Below are 22,470 nucleotides of genomic sequence, written 5' to 3' on the forward strand. Positions count from 1 at the left end.
AATAAGAAATGGCTCTTCAAACTATTGTCCCCATTCAACAAAACACCATTCTTAAGGCTTATCATCTTGTGCCTAGATTATTATAATAATTACATCCTCCATCTTCCTAATTTCATGTTCTCTTTCTTAAAAACATTTCCTTAAATATTACTTTGACTGATTGGTCTGTTTTGAACAATGGTGGACTCCATTTTCCTCACATACTCATCAGGGTCAATCCTGCCTTTAGGTTCTTTCTTAGAATTTCTAACCCTTGCAAATACCAGTAAAGCTGTAAGACTTCCAACAAATCTCTCTTATGTAGCAGCAAGGCCTTATATCATTTCCCCATCCTTTTTGCTCAAGCTCATTTATGAATTCTGATATTAGAATACTCATGCACAATATTTTTTGACCTGAGTATAAAATATTTTAATCTGAAAATAGTACCCTAACTTAGAAACACCTTCTTCTAGAGGAACTTAAATGTTTTACATAACTTGTTTTCACCCACAATCTAGCATGAGGAGAGTAACAGCATCATCATCATTATAACCCAATTCTCCTGCTTGTGCTAAAAACAATGGTAAATATTCATTGAGAAATTACTATATGCCAAACGCTGTAATTGGTGTGATATACATCACACTGTAGGAAGTGAAAAACTAGGTACTATTATTATTCCTATTTTACAGATAAGAATATCGAGTCTTAGAGATATAAATTATTTGCCCAAATCGTACAGGAAATGTTGGAATTCTGAAATTCTCACCATGCTGGACATATGATGCTAGGAAAATCGATTCTTGCCAAATGTACTTAACAAGCCATCATAAGTGTTAGAAGGCCTCTCAGATGCTGAGCTTAACTTAATACAACTCTGAAATTGTGCTCAACGTGGGATAAAATTTTCTATATCATATGCTTCACCTTCTAATGCTTTATTTAAAATGAAATATTGGGAATTCACGTCAACTCAAACATTTCATCAAATTAAATTTCTTTTTCATGATTCTAAATTTGTGTTGAATATACTAATGTTAAATAATATCTCTAATTTTAATTAGATTAACAAAAAATAATTCTGATGCTTAGCTACAATAACAAAAGTGCCATGCATTTTCTCCTCTCTCTCTCACTTTTCCTCTCTTGGCCTCTCTTTCTTTTTTATATTTCTAGGTTCTTTAGAATTCTATAAGTATGGAATATTTTTAGAGCTCAGCAAATGCATCAATCTGAGAATTAATTAAACCAGATACCCAGAGGAACTGCATCACTTAGGATGACATCTTTTGTTATTCCAATTTGGGGTTAAGATAGCTAACTGCAGCGTATGCTTGTATACAGGCACTAGAACGGGGAAGGGTTCCACTGAGAACCTCTGATATGCAGTCAGGAATCTCAGCCACCTATATCCATGGGAACCCTGGGAGCCTGACCACACACAGATCCATTTGAAGAGAAGCTGTGAAGGTTATAGCTTTGCAGAAGATGCTTAAGGCCCTTCAGCGTTTCTCTATTTTCCCTCAAAAGGGAATTCTTTATTAGAATGTTTCGCGTGAGGAAAACAAATATCAAGATTTTCTTGTAAATATTTTTTTAAGAGCAAACCTTTATTCCATGTTTAATTTATTTAGCTAATACTGTAGCTAACATTTCATGCCCAACATATGTTTTTTAATCTTCTAAAAGTAAATTATATGATGTATGGAGTACCATTTGCCTCTAGGGTAGTTTAGAAAAAACTTAAAAAGAAATAGCCCCCAGAAGAAGCTTCTTGATCTCGTGATAGTCTGTCATTAAATCAAGTTTCTATAGTATCTCATTAAATACAAATATAAACAGAGGTTAGATGATTTATTCGAAGTACTGAATTACTATTAGAAGAAACAACTGCTATAAGATAAGGAAGTCTAGGCAGCATTATTTGAATTAAATCCTATTCTTTTTTGTTTTATTTTCTTTAACGTTTTACATATATGGGCTATATAACAATGCAATGTTGATTTACTAAGTGGTGCTTTTGCGTACTTTTATTAGTAGAAATAAGAATACAGTAATAATGATAAACAAAATTAGCTAATTTTATAGTTTTTTCCTAACAAATCTGATTGACGATGGGGATTGTTTTTAGCTTTCTTTTACTCTACATTGGGAAGTCTTGGATGACCTTATCTGAAATTAGGGCTCTTGAAATTGTAAGTATATGCAAGGATGTAAAATAGCATCACTAAACTCTATAAAATACATTCTATTTCTATGCTGACTTTGCATTTTTAATCTGGTTAAATATACATAATATAAAATGCACTTCTTTAACCATTTTTAAGTGTACAGTTCTGTAGCATTAAGTATATTCACATTGTTGTGCAACCATCACCACCATCCAGCTCCAAAACTTTTTTATTCTCCAACTAAAACTCTGTCTCCGTTAAACACTAACTCCTAATTTTCCCTTTCCCCCAGCTCCTGGTAACCACCATTCTACTTTCGTTCTCTTTGAATTTGATTACACTAAGTGACTCAGGTAAGTGAAATGATACAATATTTGTCCTTTTGTGACTGGTTTATTTCACTTAGCATAATGTCATCAAATTCCACCCACATTGTAGCATATGTCAAAATTTTTTCTTTTTAAGGGAGCATAATATTCCATTGTATGCTTATAACACATGGCACATTTTCTTTATTTATCTGTCAATAGACACTTGAGTTGCTTCAACCCTTTGACTGTGAACATGAGTGCACAAACATCTGTACAAGTCTCAACTTTAATTTCTTTTTGATATGTTTATAGTTTTAATACAAGGTGAATTACACAACATTTTAAGAGTGTATTAAAATAAAAAGAACACATTAGTAAAATATTAGAAAGTAGGTTATAGAAAAAAAAAAAGAGGAATTGAAACAAAAGTCAATAATCACTGTAAGAGAATTTCAAGAGGAGGACAGAAAGAATAGCAACATAGAATTAAAAAGTGTTTAAAGCAGTATATAGATAATTTTCATATGTAGTTGTATATCTGTCTGTGAGCTGATATTTCTATTCCTTTATTATTCTAGTTTTCTAAAAGTATATGCAATTTGAAAATTTTATAATGTTGTCAAATAAACTGAAACATGACTTTTACTTAGATATATTACCCTTGAGAGCAAACTGTTATTGAGGGCAATTATAACAGCATATAATAGCAGAGTCAGCCTACTAAACTTAGAAGAAAAAAATAGTTATTTTTGCGGCTCAGTTATATCATCCAATTAAATTGTCATTTAAAACTACTTGGCAATGAACAATAAGATAAATAATTAAAACAACAATAAATAACATTTACAATTGTATCAAAATGTGTGGTATAAGGGATAAATCTGAAAAAGATGGGAAATATCTGTACATTAAAAACTACAAAATATTGCTGAGAGAAACTAAAATGACTTAAATATATGGAGTTCACAGGTCATGAGACTCAAGATACCTAATATTCCAAAATCAATCTATAGCGATATCAATCAAAATCCTAATTGTTTTTTAAAAGATATTAACAAGCTGATCCTAAAATTCACATAGAAATGCAAAGGACCTAGAATCTAGAATGCCAAATCACTTTCAAAGAGATCAAATTTAGTGAACTCACACCACCTGGTTTTAAGACTTTCTATAAAGTTGTAGCAATCATAGTGTAGTACAGTGTAAAGATAGAAAACAGACTGAAGGAGCAGAATAGATCAGAAATATATACACAGACACTGATTTTCAACAAAGATTCAAAGGCAATCCATGGCATAAGGATAATATTTTGAACAAATGATGCTGAAACAACTAGATATACATATGCAGATGAATGAGAGAGGATTACAAAGGGGAACTAGGAAGCTTTTGAAGTGATGGATGTGTTCATTATCTTGTTCGAATGACTATTTAATGAGTTTATACATATTGCAATTTTCATCTTGTACACTTCACATACGTGCAGTGTTAGTGGTATATGTTAATTATACATAAATAAAGCTATAAAATGTCCTCAAGAAATACATTTAACATACATTTTGCTATACGTAAGTGAAAACATATATAAGATACAACAAAATATATAATTTATAAACTAAAAAACACGTATAAATATAGGCAAGAGATGTTACTAGGATTTTTTTTCAGTGCATGCTGGGCTTGTCTTACTATTGAGGGGCATTTGTATGTGTAGTAGCAGTAAAAAAGATGAAGATTTTTGTCTGGAATAGAAGAAAAGTATTTCTATCCAAAGGGACAGATAACCTCCAAAGATCATGGCTTCTTGTCCTGTTGGTCACAGCCATATTTATAACTAACCCCCAAATCTTATTTCGACATTGGCTATAAACAGCTAATGCTTAAGTGTTCCTTGGAATGATTTTAACATGTTCCTGGGAGCCTCATCATTTAGTGCAGGGGTCCCCAACGCCCCCGCCCCCCACCCCCCGCCACCCCATACCGGTCTGTGGCCTGTTAGGAACTGGGCCGCACAGCAGGAGGTGAGCGGCAAGTGAGTGAACGAAGCTTCATCTGTATTTATAGCGGCTCTCCGCCTCCTGTCAGATCAGTGGCGGCATTAGATTCTCATAGGAGCTCAAACCCTACTGTGAACTGCGCGTGCGAGGGATCTAGGTTGTGCGCTCCTTATGAGAATCTAATGCCTGAAGATTTGAGGTGGAGCTGAGGTGGTGATGCTAGCACTGTGGAGCGGCTGCAAATACAGATGATCATTAGCAGAGGTCTGACTGCACAGAGACCATAATAAATCAGTTGCTTGCAGACTCCTGTCAAAACCCTATCAGTGAGTGGCAAGTGAAAACAAGCTCAGGGATCGCACTGATTCTGCATTATGGTGAGTTGTATAATTATTTCATTATATGTTACAATGTAATAATAATAGAAATAAAATGCACAATAAATTTAATGTGCCTGAATCATCCCGAAATCATCCCCCCCCCCACTCCTGGTCTGTGGAAAAGTTCCACAGAACTGGTCCGTGGTGCCAGAAAGGTTGGGAACCACTGATTTAGTGCATGTAATACTATTTTTGTTATGTTCCTATTTTATATTTTTATCAGAGTCACAATTTTACCTCTTGGGAAATGATGCTTTAACAAATAAAATAATTAAATAATACCTGAAATTCGATAATAAAATAAATATTTTATTTTTAATGTTTCAACTGTAGGGTGACTTCTAATATACATTTAAATTCAAATTTTATTAAAGATAGTAAGTGCACAAAGAATTATATTAATAATAAAACATGACTTTTGAAAAGTGTTAAAAGCTGGGCTGGAGCTAAGGTCCCATGCTGTACTCTTTTGGCGTAAAATGTCTGAGGAAGTTTTCTTTGAACGTTATTCGAATATGTGGCATAGTAGATAGTATCTTATACTTTAGAAATAAGTACATCAATTAAAAAAAAAAAGAAATAAGTACATCATTTAAAAGCACTGCAATAAAAATGGCTAAATGTATGGAGTTTATTCATTCAAGCCAGTGTAGTATGGTGGTTAAGAGTATAAGCTCTGAGGGCTTCCCTGGTGGCGCAGTGGTTGGGAGTCCGCCTGCCGATGCAGGGGGCACGGGTTCGTGCCCCGGTCCGGGAGGATCCCGCGTGCCGCAGAGCGCCTGGGCCCGTGGGCCATGGCCGCTGAGCCTGCGGGTCCAAAAAAAAAAAGAGTATAAGCTCTGAAATAAGACATGTGTCAAATGTATAACAACTACAAATGTCTACAATTTATTCAATTCTGTATTTAAATTTGTATAGTTTATAATAATGGTATAGACCAGATAAATAATGAAAATTAAATAAAAATGAATTGCTCTTTCTAGTTATAGGGGTAATTAGATAATTTGAAAACTATCCCAAGTAAAATAAGTATCAAACAAAACACTGGATTTTGTATAAATATAAAATATATATTTATATTTTATATATACTATAGATATATGTGTATAGATATGTGTGTAACGTATATATGTGTGTACTATTTTTATATAAGTGTATATACATATATGTGATTATGTATATACATATGCATGTATAATAATGTTTGTGTATCTGTAATAACATTATGAAGCCGGTATCAAATTAAAGCATCCCTAGGACCCCAATACAAAGTCACAGAAACACTTGGAGGTAAGCAACCCTCCTGCAATCTTTTGAGGAGATCTTGGGCTTCTGCTTTCCTGATTGCTTGGAGAACTGAGAACAGGATATTTGTAACGTTTTTCCCCAAATGAACTGTTTAATACTGATGGGGTTAAGAGAACCTAGCAAATATTCTAGTGGTTTCAAGGGACTCAAACATAAATTATAGAAATATGGCAATTTAAGACTAACTGATTTCCTCACAAGCCATTTGCTGAATAAGGGTCTGCAAGGGAAGCTGGAAACCTAGGCCAAATGTAGAGAAAAGGCAGAATAAAATCTCCTGCAGTCTCCTGAGGTTCAGATAAGAAAACACCAGCCCTGCTTCAAGCACATAGCCGTTTTTTCACTCAACAAATTTGTGAGATTTTCAAACTGCAGGGTGAGGTGTCTGGAGAATTTTGAAAGGCAAAATTACATTTCTCACAGCTTTTAGGGCTGAAGAGAGATAAACCTGTAAACTTTTAATTAAAACCTGGGAAAAATTACAAACTAGAAAAAGGTGTGAGTCAGAAGTTCATTAGTCTCCCTAAAACAGCAAGCAAACACAACAAAACTCAATGCCTAACTATTTTGAGATTATTAATTTCTTACTATCTCCAGGCCTCCTTGGCAGTTGATCAGGGGTCTTCAATGTACAAACTTCACCATACAACCTAACATGTCTAGAGGCAAGAAACTATTGCTGGTAAGTAAGAGGAAACATAAACAATGGAAGCAGACTCACAAGTAGTAACTCAGAGGTTATATTTAGTAGACAAAGACTTTAAAATAACTATACTCAATATGTTCAATCAAACCATATAAAAATGGACAAACTAAATGAATATACTGATCAGCTCAAAGGAAAATTTAATTGTATAAAAATAATCAAATAGATAATCTTGAAAAAGAGGTAAAGAACTGTGTCTGACCAGGATGAATAAACTATTAGATTATTCATCCTGGGATATTAGGTTTGACCTCCTTGTCTAAACAGCTAGAAAATTGGAGAGAAAATATATTTTCAAATATTGGACACTAGAAGGCCAAGGGTCTCCTAATTTCTCCCTAGAGACATTTTCCAGATTTCAACACAGGAGAGAGAAACCAAACAGAACAAGGCAATTTCATTGAATTGAAGAAATATAGAGTTTGGAGTTTGGAAAGGCTAAGTTAGCTGGATTTTCAGGAAAGAGTACTAAAGAAGAAAGAGGTATACAGACAACAAGGCCAGAAATCTATAGGTTCCCCTTGAGAATTTTACTGAATTCTAAGGTATAATGCCTAGGGAGAAACATCGTATAGTTCCACAAAGTACTACTGGGAACCTGTAAACTGAACAGTTTGGGAGTTGTCCCCAGGGCTGAAAAACTTTTGAGTACTAGTCAACAGTAAAAATATGCTAGAACTAAGAACTACAAAATCCAAGAATATTTATTATCTAGGGTAATTTTGCACATGCTTAATGAACTGCAGATAATGAAATGTGTGGAGAAATTTTAAAAGATATTTTAAAACAAAGTCCAGTTAAGCTTCCCATTAGAATATGTGGACCATATAAACATGAACTTTGTCTTATTTCTTTGCTGAGTCACCAATAACTTCAATATTGCTCTGTCCATAGTAATCACTGAGAAATTGTTTCTTACATGAAGCACAAATAACTGTGCTGTTATTTTATATAATATATGTATTCAGTTCTGTCCAGTAATAATACAGACTGTCTTTCCTAGTCTCCATTATCAAATTCCTTAAGGGATTTTCAACTTTCTAAAATAACCGTCTCACAAAAATTAAGTGACTTACCTGGGTCACACAGATATTAATTAAAAACCAGCGTTCAAATTCATGTCTCCTGAAACTTTACCTAGAAATGTTTTACTACATTACACTTCCATACTGGATTACAATATGCGTACATTTATCAATAAGCACAATCCAAACCATTGGTTCACCTAATAAACACACCCAAATCAAAATGGTACTTTTCAGCGTATCAATGTGGTAATTCAGGAACCCATGAAAAGCCTCTTCAAAATTATGCATACAACTGCATGTGATGATGATTGTCTAAAACTCTTGCATTTTTCCACATATCCTATAGAAGTAAACATGTGATTTTCTTCTCAACTTGCCTGGATAAATTGTGTGTGTGTTCCATTACTGAGTTAGCAAAACTTGGTTACGTTTTACATGATAGGCACTTTTGCTTTTTTACATAACAAGGAAGTTATTGTTGACAATTTCCTCTATTAAGACATCAGCTGAATTTTTTCTACTTGTTATTCATTAGGAAAACACATATGATATACTTAATTTTAAAAATTAAAAAAATATGTAAATTTTGTTCAGCACATTATATCAAATGTTATAGTCTGGTCTACCTTGATAAATGGAATTTTCATTTTTGCTAGCTAAATTAATTAAAATATTAAAAAATCTATATACCATTTGTAAGTAAAACAAAGTCAAACTAAAATTTGATTTGCTGAATTTAAACAAATTATATAATCAATGTTGAGAACCACCATACATATTGCTACCAAAATGACTTTAAGAAACACACACATGCCAATAAACTATGAGAAAAGATTGAACACAGTTGACATAACAGCTATGTCTGACTAGTGTGGGGTGCTCCGTGTCCAAAGTGGTCATTTTAGTCAGTCATGTTCTCTTTCTACAATGATATCTTCTCCAGTTTACTGCCCAAATATCCTTCAAGATATTCTTTTCCCTCTGTTCTTTCTTTTTCCTTTTATAAAATTATTGTCTACATTTAAGATTGCTGTATTGTTCACCTGGCTTATTGCAATAAGCACCATTATCTTTTTTGTCTTTAATGTTTGATATAATAATTTATTATCTACACAACTACTAGAGTTAACTTCTTAAAATTTATGTTGTTGCACTGTACACATTTTTCAAGTCTTCCATTTCCTATAGATAGGAAGTCCAGACTTCTGGGTCAGGAAAATCAGGTGCATCAAATGTTTTGTCCTACTGTATTCTCCATCTATTACACTTACTCTACCCTTCCTCTACAGTTTTCCTGGATTTCTTAGAATAGTTTATTTTATCCCTCAAGGTGTAGTTTTTAGCTAAGCATGAAAACTAGTGACCTGAGGTGCTTGTCTGTATTTCTCTTTTCTCCAGTACACTGAGAGTCACTCAAGATTAACAAGATATGTTGTTTATTTATGCCCCAAAATACACTTAATGAACAGTCTACAGTGAGCACTCAGTGAAAGTTTTTTTTGATAAAATAATTAATATGAGAATATATATGTTAGAAAAGTTGAGTATATGTGCATAACATACATGATCTAAACTTTTTACATACTTTTTAAAATAAAAAAGCATGTAGAGCAAACATTAAGCTGAATAGAATTACCAAAGTAAATCCTTTTGTTTTCATCAATTTTTAAAAATAGATCTTTATTGGAGTATAATTACTTCACAATACTGTGTTAGTTTCTGTTGCACAACAAAGCGAATCAGCCATATGTATATACATGTCCTCGTATCCCCTCCCTCTTGAGCCTCCCTCCCATCCTCCCTATCGCACCCCTCTAGGTCATTGCAAAGCACTGAGCGGATCTCCCTGTGCTATGCTGCTGTTTCCCACCAGCCAACAGTTTTATATTCGATAGTGTGTATAATGTCGATGCTACTCTCACTTCGCCCCAACTTTGCCCTCTCACCCCATGTCCTCAAGTCCATTCTCTATGTCTACCTCTTTATTCCTGCCCTGCAACTAGGTTCATCAGTACCATTTTTTTTTTAATTCCATATATATGCATTAGCATATGGTATTTGTTTTTCTCTTTCTGACTTACTTCAATCTGTATGACAGACTCTAGGTCCATCCAACTCACTACAAATAACTCAATTTCATTTCTTTTTATGGCTGGGTAATATTCCATTGTATATATGTGCCACATCTTTTTTATCCATTCATCTGTCAGTGGACATTTAGGTCGGTTCCATGTCCTGGCTCTTGTAAATAGTGCTGCAATGAACAATGAACAAAACATGTCTCGTTTTGAATTATGGTTTTCTCAGGGTATATAAAACTCTTAGAGGAAAACATAGGAAAAACACTCTTTGACATAAACCACAGCAAGATCTTTTTTGACTTACCTCCTAGAGTAATGGAAATAAAAACAAAAATAAACAAATGGGACTTAATGAAACCTAAAAGTTTTTGCACAGCAAAGGAAACCATAAACAAAACAAAAAGACAACCCTCAGAATGGGAGAAAATATTTGCAAAGGAAGCAACAGACAAAGTATTAATTTCCAAAATATAAAAACAGTTCATGGAGCTCAATATCAATAAAACAAACAATCCAGTTAAAAAATGGGCAGGAGACCTAAATAGACATTTCACCAAGGAAGACATACAGATGGCCAAGAGGCACGTGAAAAGATGCACAACATCACTAATTATTAGAGAAATGCAAATCAAAACTACAATGGGGTATCACCTCGTGCCAGTCAGAATGGACATTATCAAAATATCTAGAAACAATAAATGCTGGAAAGGGTGTGGTGAAAAGGCAACCCTCCTGCACTCTTGATGGGAATGTAAATTGATACAACCACTATGGAGAACAGTATGGAGGTTCCTTAAAAAGCTAAAAATAGAACTTCATCAATGTTTTAGTGAATTATTTTACAAGACATTGAACTGAAGCTATAGTAATTTTTCATATCGTCTCACCAATTTACAAGGTCACCAAGTATAGAAAATCCATGCAAATCATATTCTTAGGCAATACAGATTTTCAAAGTTTTCACCAAATATTATTAAGTATTCTTAAATTCTTCACTCTACCAACATTCTCGACATTGAACATTCTCCTTAGAGCATCATATCTTCAGAAACCGTAAACATGCCACCAATTATGCACATAATGTGGACTGAAGAAAGCTCATTTTTTTTGTATCTTAACAAGTGATTCAGCAAAAGGTTGATTATTCCAAGCAATTTCAAGGCTATAACCAGCCCTAATGTCCTTAAAATGAAGTAATTGGAAATTCAGCAACATTTAATTTGGTGATAAGACAATTTAATTTAGAACTTCCTGACTTCTGTGTCTTTAAAATTTCAATAATTTCAATAGTGAATTTACAAACTTTGTTTTCTAATAGAGTATATTTTTAAAAGAATAAAAGGGAAAGGAAATATCAAGATCAATTTAACAGGAGGGAATTTTGAGCTTATGTTTCTCATTTTGCACAAGTTCTCCAAGCTGGAAATTCCCTATCTTTCTACTTACAAGATATCACAAATGCTTAATTACGATAAAATAACCCAAATACATAATTGCCCTTTAGAAATATTCCATCTCATGTAAAATATTTTCAGGTGATATATAAATAGATACATTTTAAATATAAATACTTTGATTCTGCTCAACAACTGTCCATAGATTTTTAATATTTAATAAGCATTTTATTTTAGAAAAGTTTTTATTTGCAGAAAATTTTCAAGGATGGTTCAGGCAGTTCCCATAACCTGATCCAGTCTGAGAATGCACTGATGTAAGGGAGGACAGCCTCACTAAATCTGGTATTGGTTCTTTTTAAAATAGGATTGCTGGTAGGGGAGGTAGTCACAAAGCTTGGCTTGTTAATAGCAACGGGGCTGACAGCTCCCCAAAGTAACAGAGGCCAAATGGCAGCCCTTAACTGCCAGAAGCCACAGTGACACATTTATCAGCAATGACAAGGTTGCAGGTGCTGCCATGGGCCTGCACCTGCAGAGAGTTCTGGAGATGGTTAATAGAACATGGTAGTCTGTTTCTAGGGCAAAACATGTGAAGCAAATGAAGATGCTGCTTAACATCTGCAAGTAGTAGAAAGCATACATTTAGGAGCAAAAAGTTTAGGGCAATTGCCATAATAATGTCACAATCCCTTTTTCAATTCCTTAGCCTGAGCCAATATTCAGATATGGAATTCATTGACTGAAAAGGTAGCCAGTTCCCAAGAGGAATGGCCCCACAACACTTCAGCAAGTATATCTCGTAACGATTATTCCAGCTCTGCCCCAGAGAAATCTACAGCCGTTTATTTTGTTGAATTTATTGTTTGGACAGGGAAACACCAGGACATTTCAAGACTGTTGCACAATGGATCTGAGTTGATATTGACCATTAGAGACATGAAACATCAATCCCACACCCTGTTAGAGTAGGAGCACACAGGGGCCAAGTAATAAATGGAGTTCCAGATAAACTTCACTGGTTCAATGACCCACCCACTTGTAATTTCCTTAGGCCCCAAATGAATAATCCTCACATTGGGTCTTTGGCATGCTGTAGAAGATCTCTCATAGTGAGGAGGCCAAATGGAAACCTCTGAATCTATTCCTCTCACCTGCCAGCATAGTAAATAAAAGTAATATTGCATCTCAGAGTGGAAGAAAATGGAGATGATGGGCGTAAGTACCACCTTTAAAGATCTGAATGATGTAAGGATGATTGTCCTTATCATATTTACATTTAGTGAACAAGCCTGACTTCTGCAGAAACCAGAAGGATCCAGGAGGGCAACTATTCAGCCAATGACAATCCACATCAGAGTTATCCTACAGAACACAGTATTGTTGCTCAAACAGATTAATAAGACCTCAGGTGTATGTTAAGTGGCCATTGATATGACAAATGTATTGCTTTCTAGTTAGGAGAGAGAGTCAGAATCAGTTTCCATTGTGCTGAAAGGACAACAGTATTTATTCATGGTTTTGAACTAGGGATCGCTTTCCCTCTGCCTTAACATAGTCACAAAAGATCTAGACCACCTAAATATCCTGAGAAACATCGTAATATCCCATTAATGTAATACAGCAATAACATCATGCTTATTGACTGGAATTAAGCAGAGGTGCCTTAGTATTCTAGATGCCATAATGCCACATAGTGGGTAATAAACCCTGCAGTTTCAGGGACTTGCCCCCTAAGATTTTAAATGTTGGATTGCATTTGATACATATATTTTTTACAGTAAACACTTAGAATAAAAATATCCATGTTCGGGCTCCCCTGGTGGCGCAGTGGTTGAGAGTCCGCCTGCCGATGCAGGCAACACGGTTCGTTCCCCAGTCTGGGAGGATCCCGCATGCCGCGGAGTGGCTGGGCCTGTGAGCCGTGGCCGCTGAGCCTGCGCGTCCAGAGCCTGTGCTCTGCAGTGGGAGAGGCCACAGTGGTGAGAGGCCCGCGTACCGCAAAAAAAAAAAAAAAATCCATGTTCTTACACTTATAACAAAGGCAGAGTGAATCATAATCTTATCTAACAAATAATATATGTGTGATCCACTAACTCATTTACTTGCTCATTCAGCTTTCCCAATTTGGATATGCAAATAAATAGATACAACAATAAAAGTATATCAAATGTCCTTGATTTGATTAGGGATATTATTTTTTGATATTAGGTTAAGTTTTAATTAAAAATTAAATTTACCTAATCGGAATTTTTTTAGCCTGATTGTCATAGAAATTCATTGTGCAATTTGTTAGAATCTCATTCTGTTTAGATCAGCAAGGACATAGATATCATTTATCGCTTTTAAAATTAATTTAACCAATGGAACTGTTATTTCCAAGTGAAATATTTTCCAGGCATTACAGAAGCTAGATCAAAGCAGATTTGCTCTTATTAAAGCAAGGGTAGAAATTAATTTTTCTCTGGGGACTTGGGAATCTCTGGGCAATCCTAAGGCTCCTGAGACATTGATCAATTTCAGTGAGCCCATTTTTAAAAAACAATTTTTAATTTAATTTTATGTTTTTTATACAGCAGGTTCTTATTAGTCATCAATTTTATACACATCAGTGTATACATGTCAATCCCAATCGCCCAATTCAGCACACCACCATCCCCATCACCCCGCCGCTTTCCCTCTTTGGTGTCCATACGTTTGTTCTCTACATCTGTTTATCAATTTCTGCCCTGCAAACCGTCCCTTTTTTGTCTCTTTTTTATTGCAATGATTCTAAGGTAATTAATTAAGTTTACCTTCTAAAATTTCTATACTCGTTTCTTCAACTTTCATTTAAGATTTTACGGCCTCCAATGAGAGTTATAATCTTTATTGCATTTCCACTTCTGTGCATTCTGTTCTCCTGTTTAATGAATTTTATTTTATTTATTTATTATTTATACAGCACACTATCAGTTATCTATTGTATACATATTAATGTATATATGTCAATCCCAATCTCCCAATTCATCCCACCACCACCACCACCCCACTTTCCCCCTTAGTGTCCATACGTATGTTCTGTACATCTGTGTCTCTATTTCTGCCTTGCAAACAGTTTCACCTGTACCATTTTTCTAGATTCCACATATATGTGTTAACATATGATATTTGTTTTTCTCTTTCTGACTTACTTCACTCGGCATGACCGTCTCTAGATCCATTCACGTCTCTACAAACGACCCAATTTCATTCTTTTTATGGCTGAGTAATATTCCACTGTATATATGTACCACATCTTCTTTATTCAGTCATCTGTCGATGGGCATTTAGGTTGCTTCCATGACCTGGCTATTGTAAATAGTGCTTCAATGAACATTGCGGTGCATGTGTCTTTTTGAATTACGGTTTTCTCTGGGTATATGCCCAGTAGTGGGATTGCTGGATCATATGGTAATTCTATTTTTAGTTTTTTAAGGAACCTCCATACTGTTCTCCATAGTGGCTGTATCAATTTACATTCCCAAAACAGTGCAAGAGGGTTCCCTTTTCTCCACACCCTCTCGGGCATTTGTTGTTTGTAGATTTTCTGATGATGCCCATTCTAACTGGTGTGAGTTTATACCTCACTGTAGTTTTGATTTGCATTTCTCTAATAATTAGTGATGTTGCACAGCTTTTCATGTGCTTCTTGGCCATCTCTATGTCTTCTTGGGAGAAATGTCTATTTAGGTCTTCTGCCCATTTTTGGATTTTTTTTTTTTTTTTTTTAATATTGAGGTGCATGAGCTGTTTATATATTTTGGAGATTAATCCTTTGTCCATTGATTCATTTGCAAATATGTTCTCCTATTCTGAGGGTTGTCTTTTCGTCTTGTTTAGGGTTTCCTTTGCTGTGCAAAAGCTTTTAAGTTTCATTAGGTCCCGTTTGTTTACTTCTGTTTTTATTTCCATTACTCTAGGAGGTGGATCAAAGAAGATCTTGCTGTGATTTATGTCAAAGAGTGTTCTTCCTATATTTTCCTCTAAGAGTTTTATAGTGTTTGGTCTTACATTTAGTTCTCTAATCCATTTTGAGTTTATTTTTGTGTATGGTGTTAGGGAGTGTTCTAATTTCATTCTTTTACATGTAGCTGTACAGTTTTCCCAGCATCACTTTTTTTTTTTTAACATCTTTATTGGAGTGTAATTGCTTTACAATGGTATGTTAGTTTCAGCTTCACAACAAAATGAATCAGTTATATATATACATATATTCCCATATCTCTTCCCGCTTGCGTCTCCCTCCCTCCCACCCTCCCTATCCCACCCCTCCAGGCGGTCACAAAGCACGGAGCTGATCTCCCTGTGCTATGCGGCTGCTTCCCAATAGCTATCTACCTTACGTTTGGTAGTGTATATATGTCCCAGCATCACTTATTGAAGAGACTGTCTTTTCTCCATTGTATATCCTTGCCTCCTTTGTAATAAATTAGTTGACCATAGGTGCGTGGGTTTATCTCTGGGCTTTCTATCTTGTTCCATTGATCTATGTTTCTGTTTTTGTGCCAGTACCATATTGTCTTGATTACTGTAGCTTGGTAGTATAGTCTGAAGTCAGGGAGTCTGATTCCTCCAGCTCCGTTATTTTCCTTCAAGACTGCTTTGGCTATTCAGGGTCTTTTGTGTCTCCATACAAATTTTAAGATTTTTTGTTCTAGTTCTGTAAAAACTGCCATTGGTAAATTGATAAGGATTGCATTCAATATGTAGATTGCTTTGGGTAGTATAGTCATTTTCACAATATTGATTCTTCCAATCCAAGAACATGGTATATCTCTCCATCTGTTGGTATCATCTTTAATTTCTTTCATCAGTGTCTTATAGTTTTCTGCATACAGGTCTTTTGTCTCCCTAGGTAGGTTTATTCCTAGGTATTTTATTCTTTTTGTTTCAATGGTAAATGGGAGTGTTTCCTTAATTTCTCTTTCAGATTTTTCATCATTAGTGTATAGGAATGCAAGAGATTTCTATACATTAATTTTGTATCCTGCAACTTTAACAAATTCATTGATCAGCTCTAGTAGTATTCTGGTGGCATTTCTAGGATTCTCTATGTATAGTATCATGTCATCTGCAAACAGTGAGAGTTTTACTTCTTCTTTTCCAATCTGTATTCATTTTATTTCTTTTTCTTCTCTGATGGCCATGGCTAAGACTTCCAAAACTATGTTGAATAATAGTGGTGGGAGTGGACATCCTTGTCTTGTTCCTGATCTTAAAGGAAATGCTTTCAGTTTTTCACCATTGAGAATGATGTTTCCTGTGGGTTTGTCATATATGGCCATTATTATGTTGAGGAATATTCCCTCTATGCACACTTTCTGGAGATTTTTTATCATAAATAGGTGTTGAGTTTTGTCAAAAACTTTTTCTGCATCTATTGAGATGATCATATGGTTTTTATTCTTCAATTTGTAAATATGGTGTATCACATTGATTGATTTGCATATATTAAAGAATCCTTGCATCCCTGGGATAAATCCTACTTGATCATGGTGTATGATCCTTTTAATATGTTGTTGGATTCTGTTTGCTGGTGTTGAGGTTTTGTTGAGGATTGTTACATCTATATTCATCAATGTTATTGGTCTGTAATTTTTTTTTTGTCATATCTTTTTCTGATTTTGGTATCAGGGTGATGGTGGCCTCAGAGAATGAGTTTGGGAATGTTCCTTCTTCCATAATATTTTGAAGAGTATAAGAAGGATGGGTGTTAGCTCTTCTCTAAATGTTTGATAGAATTTACCTGTGAAGCCGTCTGGTCCTGGACTTTTGCTCGTTGGAAGATTTTTAATCACAGTTTCAATTTCATTATTTGTGATTGGTCTGTTCATATTTTCTATTTCTTCCTGGTTCCATCTTGGAAGATTATACCTTCCTAAGAATTTGTCCATTTCTTCCAGGTTGTCCATTTTATTGGCATAGAGTTGCTTGTAGTAGTCTCTTAGGATGCTTTGTATATCTGCAGTGTCTGTTGTAACTTCTTTTTCATTTCTAATTTTATTGATTTGAGTCATCTCCCTCTTTTTCTTGAGGAGTCTTGTTAATGGTTTATCAATTTTGTTTATCTTCTCAAAGAACCAGCTTTTAGTTTTATTGATCTTGCTATTGCTTTCTTTGTTTCTATTTCACTTATTTCTGCTCTGATCTTTATGATTTCTTTCCTTCTGCTAACTTTGGGTTTTGTTTGTTCTTCTTTCTCTAGTTCCTTTAGGTGTAACGTTAGATTGTTTATTTGAGAATTTTCTAGTTTCTTGAGGTAGCCTTGTATAGCTGTAAACTTCACTCTTAAAACTGCTTTTACTGCATCCCATAGGTTTTGGATCATCATGTTTTCATTGCCATTTGTCTCTAGGTATTTTTTGATTTCCTCTTTGATTTCTTCAGTGATCGCTTGGTTATTTAGTAATGTAGTGTTTAGCTTCCATGTGTTTGTGTTTTTTACTTTTTTTCCCCTGTAATTAATTTCTAATCTCACAGAGTTGTGGTCAGAAAAGGTACTTGATATGATTTCAATTTTCTTAAATTTACTGAGGCTTGATTTGTGACCCAAGATGTGATCTATCCTGGAGAATGTTCTGTGAGCACTTGAGAAGAAAGTGTATGCTGCTGTTTTTGGATGGATTGTCCTATAAATATGAATTAAATCTATCAGGTCTATTGTGTCATTTAAAGCTTCTGTTTCCTTACTTATTTTCATTTTGGATGATATGTCCATTGATGTAAGTGAGGTGTTAAAGTCCCCCACTATTATTGTGTTACTGTCAGTTTCCTCTTTTAGAGCTGTTAGCAGTTGCCTTATGTATTGAGGTGGTTCTATGTTGTGTGCATGTATATTTATAATTGTTATATCTTCTTCTTGGATTGATCCCTTGATCATTATGTAGTGTCCTTCCTTGTCTGTTGTAACGTTCTTTATTTTAAATTCTATTTTACCTGATATGAGTATTGCTAGTCCAGCCTTCTTTTGATTTCCATTTGCATGGAATATCTTTTTCCATCCCCTCACTTTCAGTCTCTATGTGTCCCTAGGTCTGAAGTGGGTTTCGTGTAGACAGCATATATACAGATCTTGTTTTTGTATCCATTCAGCGAGCCTGTGTCTTTTGGTTGGAGCATTTAATCCATTCACATTTAAGGTAATTATTGATATGTATGTTCCTATGACCATTTTCTTAATTGTTTTGTGTTTGTTTTTGTAGGACCTTTTCTTCTCTTGTGCTTCCCACTTAGAGAAGTTCCTTTAGCATTCGTTGCAGAGCTGGTTTGTTGCTGCTGAATTCTCTTAGCTTTTGCTTGTCTGTAAAGCTTTTGATTTCTCCATCGAATCTGAATGAGATCCTTGCTGAGTAGAGTAATCTTGGTTGTAAGTTCTTCCCTTTCATCACTTTAAGTATATCATGCCACTCCCTTCTGGCTTGTAAAGTTTCTGCTGAGAAATCAGCTGTTAACCTTATGGGAGTTCCCTTGTATGTTATTTGTCATGTTTCCCTTGCTGCTTTCAGGAATTTTTCTTTGTCTTTAATTTTTGCCAATTTGATTACTGTGTGTCTCAGCATGGTTCTCCTTGGGTTTATCCTGTATGGGACTCTCTGCACTTCCTGGACTTGGGTGGCTATTTCCTTTCCCATGTTGAAGAAGTTTTCAATTATAATCTCTTCAAATATTTTCTCTGGTCCTTTCTCTCTCTCTTCTCCTTCTGGGACCCCTATTATGCTAATGTTATTGCGTTTAATGTTGTCCCAGAGGTCTCTTAGGCTGTCTTCATTTCTTTTCATTCTTTTTTCTTTATTCTGTTCTGCAGCAGTGAATTCCACCATTTTGTCTTCAAGGTCACTTATCCATTCTTCTGCCTCAGTTATTCTGCTATTGATTCCTTCTAGTGTAGTTTTCATTTCAGTTATTGTATTGTTAATCTCTCTTTGTTTGTTGCTTAATTCTTCTGGGTCTTTGTTAAACATTTCTTGCATCTTTTCAATCTTTGCCTCCATCCTTTTCCTGAGGTCCTGGATCATGTTCACTATCATTATTCTGAATTCTTTTTCTGGAAGATTGCCTATCTCCACTTCATTTAGTTGTTTTTCTGGAGTTTTATCTTGTTCCTCTCATCTGGTATGTAGCCCTCTGCATTTTCATCTTGTCTATCTTTCTGTGAGTGTGGTTTTTGTTCCACAGGCTATAGGATTGTAGTTCTTCTTGCTTCTGCTGTCTGCCCTCTCCATCTCATTTTTTTTAAATGAAGAAACCATCTTCCTGAGAGCAACATAATGGATACTGACTGGCAGGACTAGGTATGGAGGCCAGATTCTTACTTTTTAATTCTAATATTTGCATTATATCAGACGTGACAGGCAGTAATGATTTCAATATGGTAAAAGTTTGAGGGAAAATTTTTCCAATATGTATCTCAAAATAATTAATTTTAAAATGTATTTATGGCTATAAGTATCATTTCACACTCATGGTTTTGCTCCATATAAACATTTCCCAATATAGTAATCAGCCCCATGCAAATTATTTTCAGTATTATTTATTCCACTAAACTATAATTAATCCTTTACTTTTCTGTCATTATCTGCAGTAGAAACATAAAAAACATGAAAACTATTACTTCATGTTTTAACTAACATAGAAATTAGAACTTAGAGCACAAAAATAAATTTGTTTAATCAATTAATTAATCTTATAGTTTCTGCCATTTCTTTTTAACTTGTATATATTGAAGGGATATTGACAAGGAAAGTAATCATTATTTCTTAGTTTTTTGTTCAATTCAATATTTGAAAATTTTAATAGAAATAATTTTTATTTTATAGAGTATCAATTTATATGGCAGTTAATCTGTCCTACTATTCCATCCATCCTGTGAGTCAAACTCCATTTTCAGACATAGTTTAAAAATACTACAGTGACTTGTATGCAAAATGCACTTCCTGTACAGATCCTGAGCAATGACAAGGGAAAGCTATTTTACATTCATACTGGTTTCTGGAAGAATAACGCAAAAGCAGTGTATAAAAATGTAGCTAATAAGCAGCTTTATCCTAAATTTGAAAGCCAACAAAGAAAAGATGAAATCCTGTTACTGGTTGTACATTAAGATTTAGGCATGTGTTTTGTATTTGTGTATGTATAAATATTAGTTAATGCACATGAATAAGACTAGATTAAATTAATGTGCTGGAGAATATTCAAAGATAGGAGGGATACCTAAGAAGGTGAATTATCAGTGGTCCAAAAATTAATGTCATTAAATTTTGAAAAATTCCAGATTGGTCACCAAAGGAAGACATGGCTAATATTGTCCTAATCATACCAGGGATCAGAGTATCCTCTTCTACAAGAAAGTTACTTTTCTTGTTCTTCCACAGCTTTCTTTGTTCATGATAATAGAATGTGTGAATTACCTTTGCAAATATATAAGTGCATTTAAAATTAAGAGTCCTTTACTTAGTAGTTCTTGCCAATAAATCTGTTCTATTTTTTCTCATAGCTATGCATTTAGTGCTTTTTGGAAAGAAACACTTTTGCTGAAAATTCAAATGCATGCAAATTGTAGCATGGATAAAGAATAATTTTGTATAGAATTATGACCTAATCTGTTTCTTGGATTTGGAAGAATGGAGTCTCATGGTGCTTAAAGAGAATATTATTTTGAGCTAAGCAGCACTTTTATTTTTTTTTTTTCAGAATAGCTAGCATTCTAGCAATAAATTTCAATATACATAGCAAAACCATCCTTCTCCTACCTTTCCCCCACCATCAACAACAAAAATCAGCTATGGAAATTTAAACATGTTTTCAAATATTAGTATTTAAAGCATAAACATCCATCCCTGGGATACCACTTCAGCCATCTTACCCTATTGCCTTCCACCTCACTTTCAATTCTACTTTAGCTATCAGGAAGTTGTACCTTGGCATCCCTTTGTAAAATCAAAGAAAGATTGGTCCAAATGCCATCTAATTCCACAGCCTGTAAATGTGTAACCCTCTCTTTGCATTTTTGGGATTTCTGGTGTTCATTTTTCTATGGGGATGATGCCTGCATCCTTGTATCCTGAGGTCTTCTTTATTTTCAGAATTCACCACACGGTGCAGTCAGTCCCTTTAGAGATGTTTGTGTGAAAACCACTGTGTGAGTTTTAGTCTAATTTATTTGTAATTTGGGGGATTAAGTAGAGGTACTGATAACTGTTCAGCCTTCTTTGGATTTCACTTTGCTCCTTATGCCTTCTTTTCATTTACCTCCTTTCGCTTTCCAGGTGTTTGGAATTTTCCCCCATTTTATGTATTTTATGTAAGAACTCTTTCCACTCCCTTGAAGCTTTGATATCAAGGGACACCAGGAATTTCACTGGGATTGGATTTTCGTTGGGAAATCCACTACTTTCAGGTTTGTGTGTATAAACCCAATGAGGTGCTCAGCAAAACAGAGCTCTTCATGACATCAGTATCTTTCCTCCTATTAATTGAGTGGGAGATGGAAAAGCAAACCAAGAAAACAATGACAAAATTTTTTCTATCACAGGGGTGCAGACTGTAATCTTGAGATGTTTCTCTAATACTTTACATCAGCACTCCCCAACCTTTTTGACATCAGGGACCGGTTTCATGGAAGACAATTTTTCCATGGATGGTGGGGGGGGAGACTGAGTGATGGTAGAGGCGGTAATGTGAGCGATGGGGGGGCGGGAGGATGGTTCAGGCAGTAATGCGAGCATTGGAGAGCAATGGGGAGCGAGCGGCAGGTGAAGCTTTGTGTACTCACCCACTGCTCACCTCCTGCTTTGCGGGCTGGTTCTTAACAGGCTGCTGAAGATGGGGGGTTGGAGACCCTTGCTCTACATTCTGAGAACTACAGTTCTACTTCAGCAGCTTAGAAATTCTTGAGAATTCTCTTCTTTCTTTAGAGTTTAATACTGTATTGTCTTATACTGTGTCATATTTCATTAAGCCTTATTATTTGTGCGACTACTGCTGTGTCCTCACATCACCCAATTCTATTTGTAAACGACAAGGATTTTGTTTTTTAAACTCCCTTCCTCTGACAACCTGATCTTCTTAGAACTTTAATAAACCCCTCTCTGT

At 34.9% G+C, this 22,470-nt stretch overlaps 1 long non-coding RNA gene across 1 annotated transcript in view; it reads left to right on the forward strand.

Annotated features, from left to right (window-relative positions):
- Window positions 1–2,507, forward strand: part of LOC141278871 (uncharacterized) — a 146,445-nt gene extending 143,938 nt beyond the window's left edge. Inside the window, exon 3 of the long non-coding RNA XR_012332266.1 lies at window positions 2,446–2,507. This is a non-coding gene — a long non-coding RNA (uncharacterized lncRNA). The remainder of the gene's footprint in view (window positions 1–2,445) is intronic.
- The last annotated feature ends 19,963 nt before the right edge of the window (window positions 2,508–22,470 follow it).

The sequence above is a fragment of the Tursiops truncatus genome, chromosome 6 (genome assembly GCF_011762595.2).
Source record: "Tursiops truncatus isolate mTurTru1 chromosome 6, mTurTru1.mat.Y, whole genome shotgun sequence".
Classification (NCBI taxonomy): Eukaryota; Metazoa; Chordata; class Mammalia; order Artiodactyla; family Delphinidae; genus Tursiops; species Tursiops truncatus.